General features: G+C 35.2%; 1 protein-coding gene and 1 long non-coding RNA gene across 4 annotated transcripts in view; one reads left to right on the forward strand and one right to left on the reverse strand.

Annotated features, from left to right (window-relative positions):
* The window catches only part of NR6A1 (nuclear receptor subfamily 6 group A member 1), a 246,719-nt gene that overhangs the window by 111,333 nt on the left and 108,865 nt on the right, over positions 1-26,521 (reverse strand). The gene's annotated exons all lie outside the window — the stretch shown is intronic.
* LOC127550566 (uncharacterized) overlaps positions 19,185-26,521 on the forward strand; it is a 38,264-nt gene continuing 30,927 nt past the window's right edge. Inside the window, exon 1 of the long non-coding RNA XR_007950885.1 lies at positions 19,185-20,312. This is a non-coding gene — a long non-coding RNA (uncharacterized LOC127550566). The remainder of the gene's footprint in view (positions 20,313-26,521) is intronic.

The following is a 26,521-nucleotide window of genomic DNA, read 5'->3' on the forward strand; positions in this document are numbered from 1 at the left end:
TCTTTCTTCTTTGCAGAACTGGAGAATTATGGGTGTGGATATATATATATATTCAATACTATTAAACTCAATTAACTGGGATGAGTTAAGAATTATTAATTTGCTTAACTAATCCCTCTCCATTTTATTTTTAACTGTTATAATAGATAGTTCTGAGTAGAAGGATTGAGGAGGATATATTGGGAAATAGAAGAGGTGTTAGAATGAAAGATGAAAAAAGAAAATGCTTGCATGAAATCTCTAATTAGTTAACTGGCACTTATTAAATGACTACTAAGCATTAGGCATTAAGCAACAGCAACAAAAAAAAAGACAAAAAAAAGTCCCTTATCTCAAGGAATTCACAGTTTCATCTGAAAACAATAAACAAGAAACTACATAAAAACAAGATATATACAGCACAAACTAGAGCTAGTCTCAGAAGAAAGACACTAAGATTATGGAGGGTAGGGAAAGGCCTCTTTCAGAAGATACAACTTCAACTGAGACTTGAAGGAAGTCACAGAGGCACAGATGAGGGGAGAGAGAGAATTCCAGATATAAAGGAATTGGGAAAATGTCCAGAACTTGGGAGATGGAATGTTGTGTTTAAGGTACAATAAGAAGGCCAGGAACACAGGGTTGGTACATGGAGACGACTGAGTACATGGAAAAGCAAGAAAGGACCAAATTGTGAAAAATTCAGACCACCACAGAATTTTATATTTAATTCTGGAGATGATAGGGAGCCACTGGAGTTTACTGTGATTTGGTTAGACTTGCTTTTTAGGAACATTAGTTTGTGAAGAAATGGAGTGGAATGGAACAACCAGCACACAATTGTAATGTTCTAGGCATGAAATAAGCAGGGCTTCTACCAAGCTTGTGGCAGTGTCAAGAGGGGAGAAGGGGAATCATATAAGAGATGTGATGAAGGCAGAATTGAAACACCTTAGCAAAATTTGGATATAGGAGAATGAGAGTAAGAAGTTGAGGATGTTATCTAATTTGCAAGCCTGGGTCACAAAGAGAACTATGTTATTAATAGTGATTAACAAAGTGAGGAATGGCTGGGGATAGATGGGGTGGTGATGGTGACAGATGGATGCCTTTTAGTGTTTTGGCATGCCTAGTGCAGGATATCTGTGAAGCACCCTACATCGTCTAAATTGTCAGTTGGAGATAAAAGACTAAAGAGTGAGATAAGTTAGTGTCAAACAAACAGATCTTAAGAGTCATCTGAATAGGAATGAAAACTGAATCTAGGGAAGCTTTTGACATCACCAAGGGAAATATTATAGAGAAGAAAAGCCAAGATAGAACAATACTGTGAGATATCCAAGGTTTGTTAGTGTGACCAATGTGAAGATCTAGCTAAGGAAACTGAGGAACATGAATAGAAATAGGAGAATCAAAAGAAAGATCAGTGTCATGGAAACCTAGAGAAGAGTATCAAGAAGAGAATAATCAACTATCCAAGCTGCAGTTGTCAGATAGGTATAAAAGTATTGCCTTGCTGCAATGCAGACACAGTTAAGGTTATATAACATTAAAACAATTTGTAGTGGAATCAATCAGCATAGTTTCATGATTTATTCCAGCTTTGTTTAATACCATGTGAGTAGGAGTAAATAATAGTGAATAGTAGGGATAACCTAAAACTAGGATATGGAAGGGCAAGATCTTCCATATAGACAACAATGTAAAGTTGAACTAATTCTCCCGGTTATCAAGGTGTGAAGAATTGGCTCTGGAGTTTCAAGGCAGAGGGAGATGTAAAATGGCAACAGATTACAATCCAATAAAGGAAATTCAGAGTTCATGATCATGACTGAAATAGTATTAAGAGGTGAAGTAGAAGAATAGATATGGAAAATGAATAAGAAGATAAATTAGGGTATTTGAAAGAATATCAATGTGTAGGCTGAAATCTCCTATACTCAGGCCCTGAACTCAATGAGGAATGAAGTAGAATATTCTGTAATAAACATATAAGAAGATGGGAACTATACATTTACTCCTGTAACAGTGCTGCACATACATTTTGCTGAACAAATGTTTAGCAGAATTATTTAATTAAGATCTAATAGTCTCAAGTGGCTCTGAGTTTTGCAAAGATTAAGCTTCTAATTGTGGGGTTTTTTAAAAATTATTTTTAATACACATTGCTTTATGAAATCATGTTGGGAGATAAAAATCAGAGCTAAAAGGAAAAACCATGGGAGAAATTAACAACAGCAAACAACAACAATAACAACAGAAAAAGGAAGTCAACATAATGTGTTGATATACATTCAGTCTCTTTAGTTCCTTTTTCTGAATGAAGATGTCATTTTTTGTTCAAAGTCTATTGGAATTCTTTTGGATCACTGAACCTGTGAGAAGAACCAAGTCTTTCATAATCAATCACTCATTGCACATTCTTGTTGTTGTGTACAATGTATTCCTGGTTCTGCTTGTTTTGTTCCCTTTTGATGTCTTGACCTAGTTTCCCGATAGTCCTACCAGCCTCAGGTTATAACCTTTCCCTCTCAATGTTTGATGAGATAAAGGTCTACCTCAGTTGCTCTGGTCCAAAACCTCAGGCTATAATCATTCCCTCTTAAATGGTTGGTGAGATAAAGGTTTTATATCTTTAGGTTCTAGTTATTCCTTCTTAATGTTTGACAGGATAAAGATTTATCCATTTTAGATGCCACTAAACTATCAGTAACCTCTCCAGTACCTCCCTCCATTGTGTCATGCTAGGTGCCTCCTCCCATTAAGTTATCCCATCCAGGTACCTCCCCCATTATGTCATTGTTTTTGTTATCCTATAAAAAAGCTTGCTCTCTGATACTTAGTGTTGGATTCTTTTTTTTTTTTTTAATGACTTTTTATTGACAGAACCCATGCCAGGGTAATTTTTACAACATTATCCCTTTAGTGCTGGATTCTTTGAGATGATAGTCTTGTCCAGCCCTGGGATCAAGATCCATTTGGTCCCAGTATATCTCTCCATTTAATAAACTATTAAATTGGTCTCTAACCTCTGTCTTGCTCAGTTTCTCCAGCATTACAGTTTTACTTAGCATCAATTCAAGTAAATCTTTCTAGGCCTTTCTAAAAATCAGCTTGTTCATCATTTTTTATAGAACAATAATATTTTATTACCTTCATATACTACACTTATTCAGTCATTGCATCCCCCTTCTTTTCTAGTTTTTTGTTCCCACAAAAAGAGCTGCTACAAACATTTTTGTACATGTGGGTCCTTTTCCTTCCTTTACAATTTCCTTGGGATACAGACCCAGTAATAGCACATTAAAATATGCAGTTTTATAGCATCTTGGACATAGTTCCAAATTGCTTTCCAGAATGGTTGGATCATTTCACAGCTCCATCAACAATGCATTAGTATCGTACCTTTCTCACATTCCCTCCAATATTTATTGTTATCTTTTCCTGTCTTTTTAGCCAATCTGAGAGGTGTGAGGTGGTACCTCAGAGTTGTTTTAATCTGCATTTCTCTAATCAATAGTGATTTAGAGCATTTTTTCATATGACTACAGAAGGCTAATTTTGTCATCTCAAAATTGTCTGTTCATACCCTTTGACCATTTATCAATTGGGGAATGATTTGTATTCTTATAAATTTGACACAGTTCTTTATATATTTTAGAATTGAAACCTTTATCAGAAACATTGGCTGTAAAGATTTTTTCCAGCTTTGTACTTCCCTTTTAATCTTGGCTCTGTTTTGTTTGAGCAAACCCTTTTTAATTTAATGTCATTAAAGTTGTCCATTTTGCCTTTCATAGTGTTCTCTTTAGTTCTTCTTTTTCTTTCTTTTTTTTTTTTTTAATTATAACTTTTTATTGACAGTCTAGTTCTTCTTTGGTCACAAATTCCTCCTTTCTCCAAAGATCTGATAGTTAAAATATCACTTGCTTTGCTAATTTGTTTATGGTATCATCCTTTATGCCCAAATCATTTATCAATTTTTACCTTATTTTGGTATAGGGCCTGAGATGTAGGTCTATGCTGAATTTCTGACATGCTTTTTTCTAGTTTTCGCAGTGATTTTTGTCAAATAGTGTATTCCAGAAGCTGGAATATTGGGTTTATCAAATACTAGATCACTGTAATCCTTGGTTATTGTGTCATATATATTTAATCTATTCCACCATTCTAATTATTGGCTAGTACCAAATAGTTTTGATGACTGCTGCATTATGATATAGTTTTAGGTTTGGTACTGTTAAGCCACCATCCTTTGTACTTTTTTTCCCATTAATTCCCTTGATATTCTTGATCTTTTGTTCTTCTAGATTACTTTAAAAAAAATTTTTTTTAGTTCTATAAAATATTTTTTGGCAGTTTGACTGGTATAACACTGAACAAGTATTTCAAGTTAGGCAGAATTGTCATTTTTATTATATTAGCTCAGCCTACTCATGAGCAATTGTTTAGATCTGACTTTTTGTGAGATGTGTTTTGTAATTGTGTTCATAAAGTTCTTGGGTTTGTCTTGGCATGTAAACCCCCAAGTAGTTAATTTTGTCTAATTACTTTAAATGGAATTTCTCTTCCTATCTCTTCATGATAGACTTTGTCAGTAATATATAAGAAATATAGGTTTATTTTATATCCTGCAACTCTGCTAAAGTTGTGAGTTGTTTCTAGTAGAATTTTGGATAATTTTTTAGTATTCTCTAACAATATCATCATATGATCTGCAAAGAGTGATAGTTTTATTTCCTCATTGCTTATTCTAATTTAATTTCTTTTTCTTTTCTTATTGCTAAAGCCAACATTGTATTAGAGGGCAATGTTGAACAACAGTGGTGATAATGGGCATCCTTGTTTCATTCCTAATCTTTTTGGAAATGTGTCCAGCTTCTCTTCATTACAAATACTGCTTGTTGTTGGCTTTAGATAGATATTGCTTACTATTTTAAGGAAAGCTCCCTTCATCACTATGCTCTCTAGTGTTTTTAATAGGAATGGGTGCTCTATTTAAAAAAAATAAACATATCAATGTTTTATAATAACTGATCTAAACACTGAATATACTGAGTGAAAGGAGCTTAAAACAGGAAATTAGAACTTGAAGAGGCCTTACATATCTACTAACTTATGAAAGCAAACACTGAGGCCAAAGATGGCAAATTGTTTGTCTGAGCACATTATTGAATTACCTTCAGAGTAAATTGGAACAGACCTTAGAATACAAAATGTCAGAACTGAAGATGTTTGAAATCACTTACTTTCTTTGATTTTAGAGGCCAAGAAATTTTCCCACTTTGAGAAAGTGATTTGTCTCATCAGATGTCAAGAATGTGGCAAAGTCAGATTGAAAATTCAGATCTCTTCACTTCCATATTCTTTTACCACACCAAGTAATATCCCTGTTTGAAACAGTTGTTGGATTCATGTTTTAGATTGTTCAAGTAACTAAATATTTGTCTTGGAACAACTTATATGACAAATGACAAATACATTCTCATTGTAATGGGAAATTGTATGCGAAACGTTGTAGATGTTGAGAAGTATATTGGACCTGGGGCCTCTACAATTAGCTCTACACACTCTGGAGGAGAGTTGATGGATCATGGAGCCTGAATCGCTACTCTTAGCACTAATCACAATTGCAGTGATTGCTGAATTATGAATTTGGAACTCAAAATTTAAATGTTTATTTATATGTAATTGAGAAAAAATAAAATTAAATAAAAAGAAATTGACGTTAATGTCTTATAGATGAAAAGCAATGACACGTTCAGTCAGATCATCGTGAAATGTTCTCCTTTTACTGGGAATTCTCATCTTGAAAGCCCAAGTAAAGGTTTTGTTCCTTTTTAAGCAAACTTGATTTTACATTAATTGCTTCAAATCATAACTATAAAATGGCTAAGCTTGAAGGAATATTGGAATGCTGTAATTTATAGTGGAAAGGACTGCATAACATAAAAATTAGAGTTGTAAAAGGCTTAGATATCACATGTCACTTTATAGATGAAGAAACTAAGGGTGAGGAATGTGAAATGATTTTCCCTACAGTGAATCTATACACTATAGTAAGTGGTAGAGTCACTATTCAAACTCAGATCTGACTTCCAGATTAGTTCTGTTACTAGTATGTCAATGCTTCTGAATAGAATAAAATTCAGCATTGTAACAAATCTTAAAGCAGATAACCTAGTGTAACCTCTAACTTTAGAAAGATGGAAAATGAGTTTAAGCTACTTGCCAATGGTCAAAGAGTTCCTTAGATATAAATCAGAAAAAGATTTCCTGACTGATAGGTGTCTGATCATTCTAGAAAGAAATAAAATAAAATATAAAAACACCTCTGAATTCCTCTTTAGTAGGCTAAAGCTTTCAAACTTCTAATGGTTACAGTAAGGAAGACATGGCACTCTGGATGGCATTTATGGCCCCTGAGAATACCCTGGGGTCTGTCCAGGGAAAGAAATATGCATTTCCAGTCTCCTATCACTAGTTTTTGCCTTTCGACACATCTCTTATGAAAGGGTTAAAAAGAAATTAACCCAAGGAATCCCCACTATAATATTCTATCATCTATGAAAAACTATGAAAAAGTATATGTGTATATATGTATGTATAAGCCCAATCCAATCTTGTTATTCACTCATGGTATATAATTGTAATAATTGGGTTTATTGTACAGAGTTCCAGGTGCCAAAACTTAGAAAAACATAAAATGGAAAACATTGAAAAGTGCAAATAGGAGAGGAATGAAATATAAGAATCTCATAACAGGACTCATAAATAGGGAAACTGTTTAATCTAAAGAAGAATCAAGAATGACATAATTCCTTCAAGTATTAAAAAGCTGTCCTATGGAAGATGAAAAATCAACAGCTAGAAGTTATATGGTGGCAGAATATTTGTTCAACAGAACAATACATTTCCTAACAATTAGAGTTATTCCAAAGCAGATCATTTCATGTTGTGGGGCATAAATTTATTGTAAACAAAATTGTAGACAAAAAGCCAATGACAAGTTCAATTGGATCATCAAGAAACGTTTTCCTTTTGCTGAAATTTCTCATCTTGAAAGCTCAAATAAAGGTTTTGCTTCATTGTACACACTGATCTTCTAACCCTAAATTATATATATGAAGGGAAACCTATTCATTCAGTTACTTGACAAAGGAAATAGTTCTATCCTATACTCCAGCTCATGGCCACAAAAATCCTGTGTTAAGTATTAATCCTGCTTATATAAAATGGGAAATAAACCAAGAAACATTCAGTTGATGCCAAAGGTGCAAAGGAACTATAGTTCATTTCCTGGAAATGAAAGAATTATAGATAGGGCTAAAGAACTAGAGAAGACTTCTATAGTGTGTAAGTTTCCTCATCTATAAAATAAGATGATAATAATTGAAGATTCTCAAAATGTCTCAAAAAATTCTCAAAAAATAAGGACCAATGAGTTAACATACGTAAAAGTGTTTTGATAATGTTAAAGCTATTTTTTTTATTGCTAGCTATTTCATTAGTGAAAGGTGGCTACATAGCCTAGGGGAAAGAATGGTAGGCCTAGTATCAGAAGTCTTATTTTTCAGATTTCAAATCTGGCCTCCGACAATTTCTAACTATGTGACCCTGGGATAAGTCATTTAACCTGTTTTCCTTGGTTTCCTCATCTGTAAAATAAGATGAATAAGGAAATGACAAATTATTCTAGTATCCTGGCCATGAAAATCCCTTATGAGGTCACAGAGTCAGAAACAACAATAATTACATTAGTGTCATTTTTAATCTAGGTATTCCCTGCACAGAATGCACAATTTTACATAACATAGATGTTGGGATAAATGTTAGAACTGAAAAGCATCTCAACACATTAGCAAGACTTTGAATGAATACATCCTTTCCATTTCTCTTATAAGTTTCTTATATTCTAATATATATTATATTGACTTGTCTACTTTTAAAAGCCCCTTTACTTAGTCAGGTGAAGGTCTCAAAGGCTTTGACAAACAAAATTTGTTTACTCCACTGAAGTTTAAAAAACTTTAAGTATGGATGGGCTCACTAAAATACTGTCTTTTGAGCAAGGACTAGCCTATTTAAGTGAAGAGGGGCTCATCATGAAAAGGCTGGTCACTAGGTAATGACTTTGTCAACAAGAATTCATAAGGGAGGGAGGGAGGGGAGAAGGGAGGAAAAAAGGATGCGATAGAGAAAGGAAGGGGGAAGGAAAAGAGAAAAGAAAGGAGGAGAGGAAAAAAGAAGGGAAGAGAGAAGAAGAAAGGAAAAGGGGAGAGAAAAAAGTGAGGAACAGAGAAAGTATGTGGTGGACATTGTACTAGGCATTTTACAAATACTGTCTCTGCTGAACCTCATAACAATCTTGAGAAACAAATGTTAATATTACCCCCATTTTATAGCTGAGGAAATAGAGGTTAAATGACTCAACCAGGGTCATACCTAGGACTGTATCTGAACTCAAGTCTTCCTGACTGAAGGCCCAGAAATCTAACCATTGTATTCTTGAGCTACTAATGAAATTACAGATCCTTAACATACTGAAAAAGAAAAATTTTGTGACATATACCCTCTATTGGATTATGAATTTTTTGGAGCCAGAAATCATGTCATACTTAATCTTTTTTTTTTTTTCATCATCGGAAGTCAATTAATATAAGTTACCTTTCCTCTATGTTGCAGCAAAATACTTTTCCTTTTACTGAATCAGCAGTTCCCTAAAGACACAATTTACCAAAGTAGTTTGTATCAAAATATTCATCTGGAAACACAAAATGTTGCATTTGGAAGAGATTTTAGAACATATATATTAAGGTGGCAGCATGTTGTGAACCTGATCTTCTTCATCTGGAAAATGAACGGTTGGACTGGAAAATATTTTAAGTTCCCTGTCATTCAAAAATCTTGTGATTCCATTAGAACTGGAAAGAATTTCAAAGATAAATGAATGGAAGAATGACTAAAAAAAGCATTTATTAAGTGCTAACTATATGCCAAGCATAGGGCTAACTATAGAAGAAAAGACAGTTCTTGTCCATTGAAAGGTCCGGAAAACAACAAACATTAGGGAATAATGGCTAGAGAAGTACAAAATGTTACTGAGAGGTGAGCAGGGCTCTAGGGAAGTAACTAATACATCCAATGCAGGAATAAGAGCACTAAGGAGGCACAGTGGATACAAAGTCTGAATTTTGAATTCTTTCTGAATTCATCTTCTGATTTCTTTCTGAATTCAAATCTGTTCTCAGATACTTATTAGCTGTGTAACCCTGGGCATGTGTCACTTAACCCTGTTTGCTGAAGAAGAAAATGGCAGATCACTTACTCCAGTATTTTTTCCAAAAACCAACATTAAATGGGGTCACAAAGCCTTAAACAGGGGAAAAAAGAAAAGACTGAGCAATAACAATGCAGAAACAATGACAGAATTGATTCTATTATGGTTTATGATTCCATATCTAAAAGGAGATAGTGGAGGAAGAAAGGGATTGTGCGGGAAGAAAAGGTATGCAGTGAAAGGCAGCAACCACTTCAAGTTGCTGAAGGAAAAGACTGGAAAAATACAATAATTATCATCTTGTCCCAGTTCCCAATTTGTTACACAAGAGACTTCAGGAAATTTCATTTTTGAATTTCTTTACCAAAACAACTTTTTATACTTTTGTTTTATATGTTTTATACTGTTATCAGATTGGCTAAAATGATAGAAGGGGAACATGTGGAACAATTGGGTCACTAAAGTATAGCTGGTGGAATTTTGAACTAATCCAATCATTTTGAAAAGCAATCTGGAATCATGCTGAGTTATTAAACTGCCTATACTTTTTAACCCAGCAATAACATTTTTTGGTCTATTTCCAAAAATAATTAGTGGAAAAGGAGCAGAACTTATATGTTCTAAAATATTTATAGCTCTAGGGTGACAAAGAACTGGAAACAGCAAGAATGCCCAACAACTGGGGAATGGCCAAACACGCTGTTGTAAATGATTGTGATGAAATACTACTGTGCTATAAAGAAATCATGAGTTCAATGATCTTAGAAAAACATGGAAAGACACATATAAAACAGTGAAGAGTGAAATGAGCAGAATCAAAAGAACTCTGAATATAGTAACAATATTGTTTTAAGAACAACTTTGAGGGTGATCTGAGGGTTTACTTGTGCTGGATACCAACCTTTCTTAGTAACATCCACTCAGTATAGTCTAGGAGTTGGAGCAGGCCCAAACAGTGTGCATAGTTGTAGAACTAATTGTATTAAACAATACATAAACACCCGGTATGTAAGCGGGAGAGGGGGCATGATAGAGGATAAAAGGGGCATGATGGAGGATAAAAGAAGAACTCAGTCAGCACTCACCGCGCTAAAGAAATGAAGACCTTCCTTGCAGAGAAAAGAATAGATCAAGTAATGATTCCTGCAGGAATGACTGCCTATCTCCAGACCCTTGATATTGCAATAAACAAGCCATTCAAGGACCATTTGGGCATGGAAGTCAATGACTATGCTGAAAAAAGAATGGAAAGAAATCAGCGAGGAAACTTTGTGAAGCCCTGTCTGCAAGAAGTCGTGACTTGGGTGAAGAAGTCATTCTTCAACAAAATTACTGACAGCTGTGTCGGTTACCTGGACAAGACATGTTCATTTAAAGAGACTATATTGCTGGACATGACAGATTGGGTCCACTTCTTCTGAAGGAAACAGAGGTGCAAGACATCCAGGACAGAATTCAGGATATGGACACTTATGATGATATTGTTGAAGAAGATGACATGATCATTATTGAATAAAGGTACTTTTTTTTGTTCACATTTACCTGTTTATTAAAATTGCTGTCAATATTCATTAAAATAAGCCCTCTGGTGTTTTTCTGTCCCAAAAAATAATAAAACAGTGTCTTATTATAGGGGAAACACGGTATCTGCAGTCAGTGAAAGATGTGATAAAAGTATATATATAATTTACATATTATTTACATACACACACGTCAAATAGATATCATCTCTGGGAAGGGGGAAAAGGGAAGGGAAAAAAAAGAAATTTACAGGATAATTTTGCTGAATATTTAAAAGGAATAGCAACTTGTACATAGGAGATTTGAAGTTTCATGTACAATCACCTTTTATTATAGTATGTAATGGAAATGCTGGTTTTATTCCATAAATAAGATAAAATACAAAAAAAAGAAAAAAGAAAGAAAAGAAATCGGGCACTGAACAAGGCAGTTATGGAAATACACTATGCTGGAACTAGGTGGAGTTTTAAGAGAATCACATTAGAGCGTTCATTGTACGATGCTTTGAAAATCTTAAAGAACTATTTAAAAGCTTGAGCTACTATGATTATCATCTAATCCAACCCCCTCATTTTACAAATGAGAAAACAGAGATTTGGTGAAAATCACACAGTTAAGAAAGAGGCAGAACTGAGCCAAGATTTAGATCCAAATCTGTTGACTCCCATGCAACATTCTTTTCACTATACCACACTGCCTCTAGTTTGGAACTTAGACAAGTAGTTGTTAAGAAGAGGTAAAAACAAAAGGTTATGGAACATAATGTATCAAAGCTTAAGCATTATTATGTGGTTGGTTTAAACTCAAAATATGAAGTCAACTTGCATTAACAAAATGAAAACAGCTTTCAAACATTAAACTAAAATGTCACAAATGACAGTGTTGGTTAATGACCTAGTTTTCCAGTGGCCTAAGAAGACTGGAAATAAATCCCTGGATCCACATGCTCAGACAAGGTTGATAAGAGGGACTCTGACTGTTGTGCATGATTAAAGGCTGTGTCACAGTTCATTGGAGACCAGATTTCTCCAACCAACTTCTTGGCAGTTTTCTATGTGACTAGAAATCAGATAATGGTAAAAACCCAACCAAAAGGAAATATTAGGGATAGATTTCTTCCTATTTAAATTATTCAGAATCCTCTAAAATGCTGAATTTAAAGCTAATTTGCTGATGTACTTACTGAACTTACAATGAGAATAAATTTCCATTTTTAACAAGGGCAACATGATAGTGATAAGAACATTACACTAGAGTTGAATTGAATTTAATAAACATTTATTAAGTACCTTTTACATGCTAGGTGCTAGACTTACCAAAAAAATCTAATTGTCTACCTCAAAGAGCTTGCATTCTATTTGGAAGAAACATCATGAGATCATATAGAGAGAATTGGAAGGATCCTCTAAAGACCAATTATTTGAAGACAAATCCAAGTTAAATGACTTGTCTAAGGTCACAGACTGTGAGTGATAATGGTAGGATTTGAATACAAAACTTTCTCCAAATTCCATCTTCTTTCTACTCCTATGTTCATATAAACATCTAAGTACAAAATAAATTTCTTGGGTAAGGCACTAACAACTAGGTAGAATATCAAGAGAGATTTCCTGAATGAGGTAGCACCTGAATTGAATTTGAAAGAAGCTAGATGTTTTATGACGTAGTATTGAGAAGAGAAGGCAAAGAAAAAGGGGACTGGGATGGGAGGCACACAAGTACAAGATAGAGAACAACTTGCACACAATTAAGACACAAGGTGGAATGTTCTATACAGTAAAGAGTTGCCAGAGTCAGTTTGGTTAGGAAATAAACTATATAAAGGAGATTAAAGAGCAGAAAGCCTAGGAAGACAGAATAAAAAAATCAATTCTAATTTTGGACTTGTTGAATTTATGAATATAAATTCATAGCACCAGGGAATATGAATAGCTGAATCTATTGAAGCTGATGTAGTCATCAAAAATATATTGAGAAAGGAGTATATGGATCTAACACTGCAGTATATACTCCTGCAAAGAGAGTGGGACAAGGATAATGATGCAGCAAAGGAAACAAGCCAGACAAGACAAGCAGGAGAACCAGAAGAAAGTGTCATGAAAATTCAGGTAGGAGAAGGTATGATCAATGGCATCATATGTCACACAAAAGTCAAAGAGGATAAAGACTGAGAAAAGGCTACAAATTGGCAATTAATACACCACAAGTAACCTTGGGAAAAGCTGTTTTGAGTTAACTGATGAAGGAGAGGGGACTAAGCACTATATGGTACTTAATATATTCCCACCTAGTTACTTTCCTGGACTTTATCATCTCCAAATTATTCATCATTTTACAAAATGAAATCAACTCAGAAACATGTTATCTTCCTGTCCGCAGGGCCCTTTCATCCCTCTACTTGGAAAGAATAGGAGGTGGATATCTGGGAACTCCTCCCTGATCCTCTTCCACTTAAGGATGATACCCAAGGAATACTTATTTCCTACCAAGCTACTTTAGATGAATTCAAATGTGAAACATACCCCTTTGTTCATTTCCTATTCTGGCTGTACGACTTCATCATGCCTCTCACCAGGTAACCTCCTCCTCTGTCGCTCTTTCCAACTCTTTTTATGTGTAATTAGATTAGATTGTGAGCTCTTTGAGAGTAGGGAATCCCTTTCTTTGTTTCCCTGGTGCTAAGCACAGTGCCTGACACATAGTAGGAATTTTAATATATGTTTATTGATCATATTATTGACTCTACTACATGCCAGATAACCTTGCCAAGGTTTTTTACAAATATAATCTCATTTGAGAATACTTCGAGAGGTAGGTGCTATTATCACCCCCATTTTATAGGTTTACTGAGGCAAACAGAGAGGTTAAGTACTTAGCTCAGTGTTACACAGTTAGTAAGTGTCCAAGATTAGATTTCAACTTGTCTTTCTGACTCCAGGCCCAGCATTGTATTTACTCCATCACCTAGCTGGCTCTGAGATCAGAAGCCAGATTGCAGGAGATAAGAGAAGTGGGTGCTGAAATAGAAAGGTAAATGCAGTAAATTCTGACAAAGCGTTTGACTGTGAAATAAATGGAAGAAAAGGGGAATGGGAACTCATTAAGTATTTACCATATACCAGCTGCTGAGCTAAGTGCTTTACAAATTTTCTTTATTTAACCTTCATAACAACCCTATGAGATAAGTGCTGTTATTTATCCTTGTTCTATAGTTAAGGAAACTGAGGTGGCTAACCTTGGCCAGGATCACACAATTATTATGTGGCTGAGACTGAATTTGAACTCGGGTCTTCTGGACTCCAGTCCCAATGTACCATATAGAGAGGGTAAGAAAGAAAGAATGGACTGAGAATCTGGACTCTAATCGAAACACTGGCATTTTTTAATCTGTGTGAGCCTAGAAAAAAATCATGGTATCTTCCTGGAGCTTAGATTCCTTATCTATAAAATAGGGATAATGGTGTATGTTTTAATTGCCTCACTCCCATCAAGGCCTTTTTGCAGTAATACCTCATTGTAGTATGGAAGTGATCCTGAGTTTTAAAAATTAATTTTTATCTTTTTTATTTTATTCTTGACAAACATCAAATAGTGTTAATACTTCAAAGAACATTTTTCAAAGAATTATATATTGCAAAACACATTTTGAAAAGAATTGTATGTCATATTACAAATCTCCATTACAAACAGATTGGTGTTCAATAAATTCAATGTATTTGTTTTAGAACTGAATCTCCCTTGGAACTTCCTCTCTTCTCTTTTATGTGTATGATTTTTTTTTTTAAACTCCCCTTTAAAATTCCCCCTAAAATTAAGGGAGAGGAATCCTCCCTTGTGATAAAAGCATAATCAAACAAAACACATCCATGTTTTCCATGTCTAAAAATGTACATATATCCCAATTTTAATCTCCCATCTAACACCTGTGAATAAATGGGTTATCACTTACTCCATCACTGATCTTCTGAAATTGTGCGTGTTTACCACAACGACCAAAATTCTTAAGTTTACAAAGAGTTTTCTTCTGATAAAGTCATTTTAGATATTGTTCTCCTGATTCTTTTCATTTCAATTTGTGTCAGTTCCTAAGTCTTTCCATGTTTATCTCAATTTTGGAGCATTTTTATTCCCCTTTAAGAATCCCCTTAAAATTAAGGGAGAAGAATCCTCCCTTGTGATGAAAGTATTGTCAAACAAAACAAATTCATGTTTTCCATGTCTAAAAATGTACATATATCACATTTTTAATCTCCCATCTAACACCTGTGAATAAATGGGCTATCATTTACTCCATCACTGATCTTCTGAAATTATGTGTATTTACTACATTGATCAAAATTCTTAAGTTTACAAAGAGTTTTCTTCTGAAGTCACTTTACATATAGTTTTCCTGATTTTTTTCATTTCAAATTGTGTCAGTTCCTAAATCTTTCCATATTTATCTCAATTAATTCCTTTTCTTATTTCATATGGCACAATAATACTTCATTATATTTACACAATTTAGCATAATTTGTTCAACCATTCTTCAAATGATGGAAAATACATTATTTTTAAATTCCTTACTGATACAAAGGTGCTATTAGAAATATTTTAAAATATATTTTCTTTTGTCTTTGTATTTTTCATATGTGAATCTAATTATAGTCTCTATGTGTCAAAGAGTATGTACAATTTGAGTGGCTTTGGAGGCATAATTCTAAATTGTTTTCCAGAAAGACTGCATGACTTCTCACATTCCAGGAAAGGTGCATTAAAGTAGATCTCTCTCTACATCCTCCCCAATATTTACTATGCCCTTTAAGTCAATCTAATGAATGCAAGGTTGTATTAATTTATATTAATTTGCATTTCTCTTATTACTGATATGGATATTTTTTCATATGCTCATTTATAACAGGTTTTTTTCTTTGAGAAATACATATTCATAGTTTGATCATTTACTAGTTGAGGAATAAATAACTTGTTCTTATGTATTTAAATTAGTGCTTTATCTCTTAGACATCAGGACTTAATCCAACAAACACTGCAAAGACACTCCCCCCCAATATTTTTCTTCTAATTTATTCATATTGATTTTATTTGTGTAGAAGCTCTTTCAACTTCATATAATTAAAACTATCTATTTTTTAACTCTATGATCCTCTATTCTTTTTTTTTTGGTCAAGAGTTCCTCCATTTTGTGAAAGACATGTCTCTCTCCTATTCCTATTTATTTATGATGTGTGATCTTGAGTTTTTAAGGCAAACCAGCTTTCTAACAGGGTGTCCTATTTTAAAAGGTTTTAAAGTCAAAATTAGAGTCAATTATTCCAGTACTATCTATATTAAGTGCAAAAGTGTTCATTATTTAAACCTCCAAACAATGTTTTTGGCCACAGGAAAGTTATTTTAAGTGACTGTGATAAAAATTCACTGAGATTCCAATCATCTTGCTACCACGTGGTCTTGTCCTACCATTTCTTCATAGCCCAGCCCTGGGCCTCTACACATGCCAGACTAGTGTAAGTTCATCATATCTAACTGGGTTCAGACATATCTTGCTGCCATGGTCTCAGAACATCCATGTCTTCTCCCCCATTTTGTTCTTGGAATAGACACCAAATTAATTATAGCACTCCTGAAAAGAATATATCAGTCAACTACCCTATGATTGATTACATTCCCTTTCCCAGGGACTCTCCAGATTGAAATGCTCCTCTTCCCTATGTACCATTTCCATATTAGAGTCTAAACTCTTTTAAGGAGGAGAATGTTTGTTTGTTACTTTTTATCCTTAGCCCTTATCAGAATTCAGGTACATAGTAAATGCTATTTTTTTTTTTTTTTGGAGTCAAGAAAACTCATCTTTATTGCACATGTTTAATCTCTATTGGATTGCTTGTTGTCTAGGGGAGAGGAGAGCAGGGAGTGAGGGAGAAAAATTTGGAACACAAGATTTTGCAGGAATGAATGTTGAAACGAATTTTGCATATATATGTATATATATATATATAAACTTTTTATTGACACATAGTAAATGCTTAATAAAATGTTTTTCATTCAATAATTAAAGTACTGATGCTATTCTGAAGAAAGATCTTGAAGGTGAGAAGTCTTTCAAAAGTGAGAAGCCTCCACATAGTATCAAAAGACTATCAGCTAAATGAGTTAATAAGCAATTTTAAATAGCTCACTATGTACCAAATAAGTGTTAAACTCTGAGAATACAAATACAAAGGGCATTCTTAGGGACTAAACTTGAGGTCAGGAAGCCTTGAGTTCAAATCTTGCCTCAGACACTTTACTGGTATAATTGCTTACAACTTTTCATCCCTATCAATAAAATGAGGATAACAATAATACCTTCTTTATTATGAGAATTTAACAACATAATATTCATAATGCACTTTATAATCCTTAAAGTGCTAGCTATATTATTGTTGTTGTTAAGTTTCTTAGATTAAAAGTATTAAAGTTTTCAAAGGGCAATCACGTTGGATTTTTAAGTAAAGTTTCACTTACCCAAAAAGGACAGAGCAGGGAGCTTCCTGTGGCATATGGAATAACAGACAATTTCCCCCCCCACAATCTACACCACTGGCTGCTGTAGTAGAAGAAGTACTATATAAAACCTGAATTGCTTTATAAAGCAATAAGTTGCAAAGAAGGAGGGTTTGTTTGTTTGTTTTTGTTTTGCTTTGGAGATGACTATTTGTCAGAAACACTGTAGTCAGGATTCCTATTCCAGTATGAACCAGGAAAGTATGAATTATAGGATTCTATGAATATAAAGTACCAAATGCTACAGAAATAGGAGTTGGGAAAAAAAGTTTCAAGGTGTTTTCCAAGATTATATAATAGCAGTGAAAAAATTTTCAATACCATTTTATTTTTCCAAATACATGTAAAGACTGCATGTTTTCACTTCTGCAAAACCTTGTGTTCCAAATTTTTCTTCCTCCCTCCCAAGAGAGAAAGCAATCTGCAATCCAATATAGCTTAAATATGTGAAATTCTTCTAAACTAATTCCATATTCATCATACTGCACACAAAAAAAATCAGATCAAAAAGGAAAAAAACACAAGAAAAAACAACAAACAACAACAAAAGTTAAAATACTATGGTTTGATCCACACTCAGTCCCCACAGTCCTCTCTCTGAGTGCAGATGGCTCTTTCCATCACAAGCCTATTGGAATTTCCTTGAATCACTTCACTATTGAAAAGAGACAACTCCATCACAGTTGATCATTAGAGAATCTTGTTTTTACTGTGCACAATGTTCTCTTGGTTTTGCCCACTTCACTCAACGTCAGTTCGAAGCTTTTCTGAAATCCAACTATGAAATTTAAAAAGCCATTATGCCTCTCTGAGTCTTGGTTTCCTTGTTATAAAAAGGGATAAAATTCATCATGTTGTGAGCAAAGCCCTATAAAAAGATCTATTATTGTTGCTATCATCAAAGACATAACTAATTTATTTGAGTTTTTCTAGACATTATGCCTTGGCTTGAGCTAAATACATCTAAGGATAACTCAGCATTTAAAAGACTTTCCTAAATGTGGCATTCCAGCTTCTGGACACTAGCTACAAGTGTTCCCAGTCCCCATTTTCTAAATAGATTTCTTTCCCCTCCTCACTTCCATGAAATAAAATCCAGAGATTCTTTCAAGGCTCAGGTGCTATATGCCACATGCTACAGAAGAGATTCTTAACCCTGAAAGCTGAACTTCAAAAAAAAATTTTTTTTTATAACTGTTTAATATAATTGGTTTCCTTTGTCATTCTACGTATATTATTTTGTGCATTTAAAAACATTCTAGAAAGGGGTCCTGAGGCTAGAAACTACTAAAGAGGTCTGTGACACACACAAAAAGCCAAAGAATTCCTGTGCCACGGGGAAGATTTTCTTTTCTCTCACCATTATTACTTTATTCCTCCTCAAATTCTCAGTTATAATGGGAAGACATGCTCACTAATTGGGGAAGGGAAAGGCAGAGGAAGAGAATAAGCATTTATATAGCATTTATTATATACCAGACAATATGCTATATACAATTTTTTACAAAAATATTATGTCACTTGTCCTCACAATCACCTTGGGAGATAGGTACTATTATTTTACATTTGAGGATACAAACAGTGATTAATTGACTTATCTAGGGTCTTAAAGCTAATAAGTGACTAAGACTATACTGGAACTCAAGGCTTCCTAACTAGCATGTCTAGTCCTTTAGCAATTGTATTAACAACTCCTTCACTGGAGAATGAACTAAGTAAAACCAAAAGAAAACATTCAACTACAATAACGTCAAGGAAAACAACACATATTAATTGTGACAATAAACATAGAACTGATGATAAAAATACATCTCTGTAAAGAAAGAAAAACTATAAATTTACAATATAATATGTAGTCAGGCTGTTATGTCATTTATTTTACTTAAATGTTTTTATTGAAAAGGAAAGTTCAGTTGGAGAGGACTTCAAGAAAAGATTAAGAAATGACAACCATAGTTTTTTTTTTTTTTTTAAAGGCAATTTTTTCCCCTTAAAAATATGTGCCAATTTAGCCATTTACATATTGCACCCTGTCCTGACATAGATAAAATCCTTGAGAGCAAGGACTATTTTTAAAAGTTTTGACTTTGTATTTCCAGGGCCTAGTAGCAGTTGAAAAAGTACTAGACCTCTAGATAATCTGGGTCCAAGTCCTGGCTTCCACATTTCCTAGTTGTTGGATGTCACTCCTGGGAAAAAAAAAATCTATCTGTTAAATGGGGATGCTATCTTTTGTACCTCCCTGATTTGTTGTGAGGGGAGCACTCTGTAAACTTTTATTAATTCTAGGTGTATTTATTATTATGTTGCATATATGCTTTCTAAAATCCATTTCGTGTAAACTTGTGCAGGGGTGTTCTAGGTCACAGAACAGGGCAGCTGAAGTTCTCCTGAATCAAAGTAATACTCTAGAAAGTCTCTCCCTAGAAAGAGAAACTAGCAGACACCCAAACAGGCAGCTCTGAATTACTGCCCGAATGGTAAGGGCTTCATATTTCAATGATCAGGGGTATGGTCCAATCAGCAAACAAACCCCATGTACTGCTAGGGATCAGCAAATAGGCTGTGTCCCAGCCATGCACATGACTCAATTTGCTTCTGTCCATCATCTAGGTCATATGTAGTTCAATTCAAGTAGAGCAGACAGACAGGGCTGCAAAGCTCTCTGGGGCAGTTCAATAACCTTGTCTAGCCTATATCTGACTACCTGTTTTTCCCCCTTTCTTCTTTCTGGACAAACTCACAGCTCCATCTTTCTCTTCACTGAATCCCAGACTGGCCAGGAATTCCCAGTCACAAGAGATTCAGAGAAGTTGTTCTCAATCTGTGCCAGCTTGAAGTTTGTTTGCTTTTTTGTGTATGTGTTGTATGTGGCTGCTTTTTTTTCCCTCCCCATTTTGACAGAGATCCAACTGTTCTTTAAAAAAAAAAAAAAAAAAAAAAAAAAGTCTTGCGTAACAGTTCGGGACTACTTCGATTCTTTGCCTAGGTAAGCACTTTATTATTATTTTTTTAATTGTTGGGAGGGAAACAACAGATTTTATAAACAGAATCTGGGGGCATAAGGCTTTACTAAGATCTTGTTAGTTATTTTGGTAGTGAAATTGTCAGTGGATTTTTAGAGTCTCATTTCTGCACGTGTTCCTTTGTTCTTGGAACAGAAGCTTTTTAGACTCATCTAATAAGGCAGCTGGAGAGAGTTATGAATCAGTTATTGCGAGAGGGACACAAAGGTTGTCTCAAGCGCCTCTAGGCCTTTTGATAATGATTTCTTTCTTTCTGAAAAGGGGAATATGTTGAAAAATGAGAGAAATTCACAAAAGACCAAAGTATGGAAAGGATTCCCCATAAGTTGAAAGTTTGGAACCTCCTTTGAAAATACTGGAGTTTTATGTAACCAAACACTCTCACTGCCTGGAGGGCTCAGGGAGGCAAATATAGACAGAGAGGAACTGAGCCAGACATGGACAAAGGCATGAGCCAAAACCAGACAGTCCAGGTCGCTCCACAGGCCAACAGTGGGTGAGACAGGTCAGCCAGCTGCTGTTCAAGGGGGGAGTGGGGAGTGGGGGAAGGACGTGTGAGGTGCTTATGTATGTGTTCGTGACTGGATTCTAAAAACTGCCAGCCATTTTCCCTAGCCAGGCTTTGTGCAATCTGATGGAATGTATGTGTTCAAGGCAGTCTTTGCTGTGTCCAGTAGGAAAATTTGGAGGGGGGAGAGGGGAAGAGAAGAAAAAGAGAAACAGGAGTGGGGTGGAGAGGAGGAGAGAATCAAATATTTCTTAATGCATTCAATTTTTTAAAAGAGTGCTAAGGAGGATGTTGTAAGGGGTAGAGGGAAAGGGTGTGGAAATTTTTAGTGAGCTGGAATGTGTTGAGTGACAGGAAGTGCCCCTAGCCTCCCCTCCACCCAATCCAGACTAGACTGCTTTTGTCTAACTCTGGTAATCCACACACTCCAGTTTACAAAGCTGTCTGAGTTTAAGACAAAAAGTAACATTAAAAGCATCATACACACACACCCTCTTTTCCAGCAGTACCTGTGATATGGCAGGAATGTAAACAGTTCTAATCTATGGAGATACAAAGAATATATGTGGAGGTGATTGGGGGTGGGGTGAGGTGGTTTACTTTTTTTGTGCATGAGAGAGATACATTAGTTATTCCACAGTAATGATTATGAATTATATGATCTATTTTTGTTCAAGGCAAGTTAAGACCACCAAAAGCCTGCATTCAAAGTCCCAGTTTTGCCAGGTTCACAAAGGTTAAAGTTGGTACTTTGGTCAGGGGCTTGTTTTGCTGAATTGTGAAGTGCCCTTGAAGTTGTTTGAATTGCCTTCATAAATGAGAGTTAGAGCCTGAGTAGGCCCATATAAGTACTGGGCACCAGAACTAGGAGAGAGTCGCCTTCCGCCCTCACCTCCCCAGTCAGGATGGTGACTTAAGAACAATATGTGTGGAGGTGATTGGGGGTGGAGTGAGGTAGGTTACTTTTTTTTGTGCATGAGAGAAAGATAAATTAGTTATTCCACTGATCATATAATTCATAATCATTAGTGTGGATCTTTAATCCTTATGATGTGCCAGCTTGTAGCCATCAAGTCATACTTAGAAAATTTTGAAAACTTTTAAGAAACAATCTGCTACTCAATTTAGAGCCACTGAGAGATTCCACTTTCTCTAACTTCAAAGTTAATAACTAAAGCCATAAAATGCTTTAAAAAAAATTAAGAGATGTGTGTTTAATTAATACAACCCCCTCAATCAAATTATATTTAGGAATATCTCCACTGACTCATTGCCTGAAAAGGCTTTTTAACAGTGGGCCACTGAGTGAGTAGCTTAATCTGTCCTAGGCATGGTCTTCAGCCTTCATGGCCAATAGACATTATTCACATGGGCTATTCGAAAAGTCCATTCATATATCTCACTACCTGGATTTGAATAGAAACCAGACACCAATTCTTCAGCTCCAGCCACTATTCCACCCATGGGACAATGGAGATTTGTTAGTACATAGTCACAGCTTCTGGGATACAAAGCTTACTACTAGAGAGGAGAGCTTCAGTGAACAGGAAATTACAGGGTTGGAGGCATTCCTCTGTAGGACCAGAGATACAAAACCAAACCAAAGCCCAGAAGAAAAATATCATTATGTCATGTTGAAGAGTGACTTCTATCATTTAAAAAAAAAAAAAAAAAGCTACCTTAAATATCATGAATGCCCTATTGTGAAAACATATAAAGTCAGCAATTCTATGTGCTCCAATTTCACTGCAAGGAACATTGACATAGTCAGGGCCATAATAAAGTGATAGAATTTTATAGTTGGAAGGGATCTTAGAAACATTTAGAACCATTCGATATATGCAGAGAACACCTTCTAAGAAAGAGTATTAATAATGATAGACTTCCATTCCCATACCATGTATAAGGTTTATAAAAACATAACCATAAGTATTTTTGTCATAACTCTGAGGCTAGTAGTATAAAGTAGAGCTGAAAGAGATCTTGGAATACAGAACGTGAAAGTTGGAGGGAGCCAAGAAGGAACCATGACTTGCCCAAGATTACGTAGGTAAGGAGATGGCAAATCTGACATTCACACACAACTCTCTGAATTCCAGAGACAAGGCCTCTCATGAACACAGGATGTACAAATATGAATATACATAAAATACTGGGGAAAGATGTTTACATGACATGTAGATCCAAGATCCTGGCATCAAGGGGGAATCTAATCTCTGAAAGTCTTCTGGTAACTCCAAAACTTGTTTCAAGAATGAGTTAAAAACTCTTATGAAGACACAGATAGGCAGTCATAGACAAAGACAAGACATACACATGCACATATACAGAGTCATCTGAAAACTATGGGATGCTCAACCCCAGAGGCTAAGTGATTAATTTTTTTGGCTAGAGCAAATTTTGAAGATTAAGAATGTGGAGTGGTACAGTCTGTGGAGGTGGAGGGAGTGCCTACACTGATGAAATCACAAATCTTTTCAAGTATAGAAGTAGTTTAAAGGGACTTGGTTTAAAGAGATATTTTCTAATCTTTACCACTGGGCAAAGTGAAAAGACCTAGAGGCCTAATAAGCAGTAAAAAGTGTAAAAGAAAGCCAACACTGACAATTCACTCTGCTTAGTTTGGGTTCAAACTTGGCTGATCTTAGTCCTAAGTCCTTTAAGTTTGGAGAGGATAGGGACAGCTAGTGACACAGTGGATAGAGCACCAGCCCTGAAGTCAGGAGGACCCAAGTTCAAATCGGACCTCAGACACTTAGCACTTCCTGGCTGTGTGACCCTGGGTAAAGTCATTTAACCCCAATTGCCTTACCAAAAAAAAAAAAAAAAAAGTTTGGATTGGACAGCCAACATCCCTTTAAGAGGGAATGATTTTTGTTTTTCCCACCTTTAGTCAAGGAACCAGTAGAAAATGCAAGTATCAAGAACCATAGCAGTTTCAGGTATTTGGCAATACTTTAAGAATTCATAATTTTATTGGTATGTATCTTACCCCATGACACTGGTTACAAACCTATTATGCCTTTTTAAAAAAACTATCATAGAATGGGCCAAGAGGGGCTTGCATATCCAATATCCACTTCAATTCATTCCTTATATAGATAAGAAAACTAAAATCTAAAAAAATTTGTCAATGTGGCAGAGCGCTAAAAAGATTCCTACAAGTTGCTATATATAATCAAAACCATCTATTACCTAGTGGTCAGCCTTCTAGTGATATGCATCTCTACATGTAGCTATATTGGTCCTAAAATGATCCTGTCAATTGCAATCCCCACTCCATCCTGCCACCCCCCGGGGCTTTCTAGCTTATAAGGACCTAGTATAATTTGGATTTCATTGGTGGTAGCTTCCAGAATTTAAGAATCACAATGAAAGATCAGAGAAGGATAAAAGTTAGTGGTTTACATGGTGCAAATTCCTTGCTTTCCCCAAAGGGCGACAATGTATAATTAAACAAGAGGTTCAGTTTTAAGAGTGCAACTATAATCTAGAATGGTTTACTTGACATCTGGTACCCTGCCTATATAGACAAGAAAACGAAAATAATTTGTAGATCAAAAATAAATTGCCAAATAATGTTAAGACTATAAATGTCATCATCACTGCCACAGTAGCAACAAGTGTTTTTTTTTTTTTTTAAGTGCTTTGAGAATACAAGTGTTGGGGTCCTATTCATCCCAACATTCCACCCAACATCCATTGTCCGAAGAAGTCAATAATGATGCCCACTCTGTAACACTTTTAAGGCTTTTGAGAACTCTTATTTCAATCCATGATCCATGAAATAACTAGCTATGTGTTCCTAGGAAAGTCAAGAGTCAAAACTGAGTGTCAAATAGGTCTGACTTTAAGTCACTATTCTAATCATTACACTATGTTACATGCCTTTGTAAATGAGAATGCAACAGAAACTTAGAATTGATGAGAATGCCAGCACAGAATTATAAATTCCCAGGAGAAGGGAACTCAAGGAGGGATATAAGCCAATCCATATTTGAAGCAGGAATCCCCTCAACAACCTATCCAAATGTTAGGAAGTTCTTCCTTAAGCTGAAAAGAAATTTGCCTATCTATAACACCTACACACTGCTCCTAGGCCTGCACTTAGAGGGCCAGCAAACAGTGACTGCTGCTTCTAAAGAAAAGCTCTTCAAATATTTGAAGACAATAATCATTCCAGTCTTCTCTTTTCCATGCTAAAAGCCTCCACAGTGTACATAGCTTAAAATTATACTATTCTCCCCCTCTTCTCCCACTCCCCAAGGATGTGAAACTTTGTCAATACCTTTCCTAAAATGCAACCCTCAGTACTAGACACAATATTCCAGATGGACCTGACCAAAATAGAAGACATAGGCCAATCTACCCCCTTTATTCTGGGAGCCTTGCAAATGGAAACCCAAACTCAAGCTCTGCTAGCTGCCTTGTCATACCACTGATCTTCATGAAACCTGTGGATCACAAAACACTCAGGCTCTTTCTTCCCCATCTCCAACTCTTGTGACAGGTATTAACTAGCCACACACCTCCCTCATTCTGATGTGAAATTTATTTTTAATTACATTTTATTTTATTCAATCTACTGTTTTAACATATTGAAATCTTTTTGAATCCTTTTCATTCATTCATATTAATTATATCATTCAATATATCAACTATTTCTCTAAGATTCGAGTTTTCCATAAGTTTAAGAAGGATATTCATTGATTGAACTTTCCCACTAAAGAGACAGATTCATTAAAAGTAGTCACTTGGGGTCTGAATTAGTTCCAAATTTACCAGACCATATTTCTCCATATCATTCCTCAAAGACTTCCAAGGACATAAGAAGGAAGGGAGGGAGGGAGGAAAGGAGAGAGGGAAGGAAGACAGGAAGGAAGGAAGGAAAGAAGAAAGGGAGGAAATGGAAGGAAAGAAGGAAAGAAGAGAGAAAAGGAAGGAAGGAAAACCATCATTTATTTTCTACTATGTGCCAAGCACTGCTGGTTAAGAGCCTTTGCTAAAATCCTTATGTCCTGGACTATTTATATTTTACCTTTCTATTAGCAAAATAACACTGTCAAAAAGAAAGGAAAAAAAGCACAAATGATGTTAGTCATTACTTGTTCTTTTTCTTTTCTTTTCTTTTCTTTTTTTTTGGCTGAGGTAATTGGGGTTAAGTGACTTGCTCACGGTCACACAGCTAGGAAGTTTTAAGTATCTGAGGCCAAATTTGAACTCAAGTCCTCCTGACTTTAGGGCTGGTACTCTATCCACTGTGCCACCTAGCTGCCTCTCATTTGTTCTTGATGAACATGATGAATGCTGGTGCTTCAAGAATACCACATCACTTTCTAAACATTCACAAACCATTTCTTTAAATAACACACTAAAATTTTACCAGAAATTGATGTTAAATTTAATTTGAAGTCATTGAGACATTTACCTAATATGAAATAATAATAATAATTATCATCTTAGAGTCAAGTACATTATAGGGGAAGTCAAATCTTAGAGAACATGAAGCCCAATAGGATTCTTTGAACATGGATATATAACTGTTTCTACCCACAATGACACAGTTACCTAACGAGAAAGAAGTCTGAAAATGACTTTTTGTTCCTGGTAGAGTAAGGGTCTGAAAATATTGAAGTTTTATTGTCGACATACACCAATGCCCAT

Source organism: Antechinus flavipes, chromosome 2, assembly GCF_016432865.1.
Source record: "Antechinus flavipes isolate AdamAnt ecotype Samford, QLD, Australia chromosome 2, AdamAnt_v2, whole genome shotgun sequence".
NCBI lineage: Eukaryota > Metazoa > Chordata > Mammalia > Dasyuromorphia > Dasyuridae > Antechinus > Antechinus flavipes.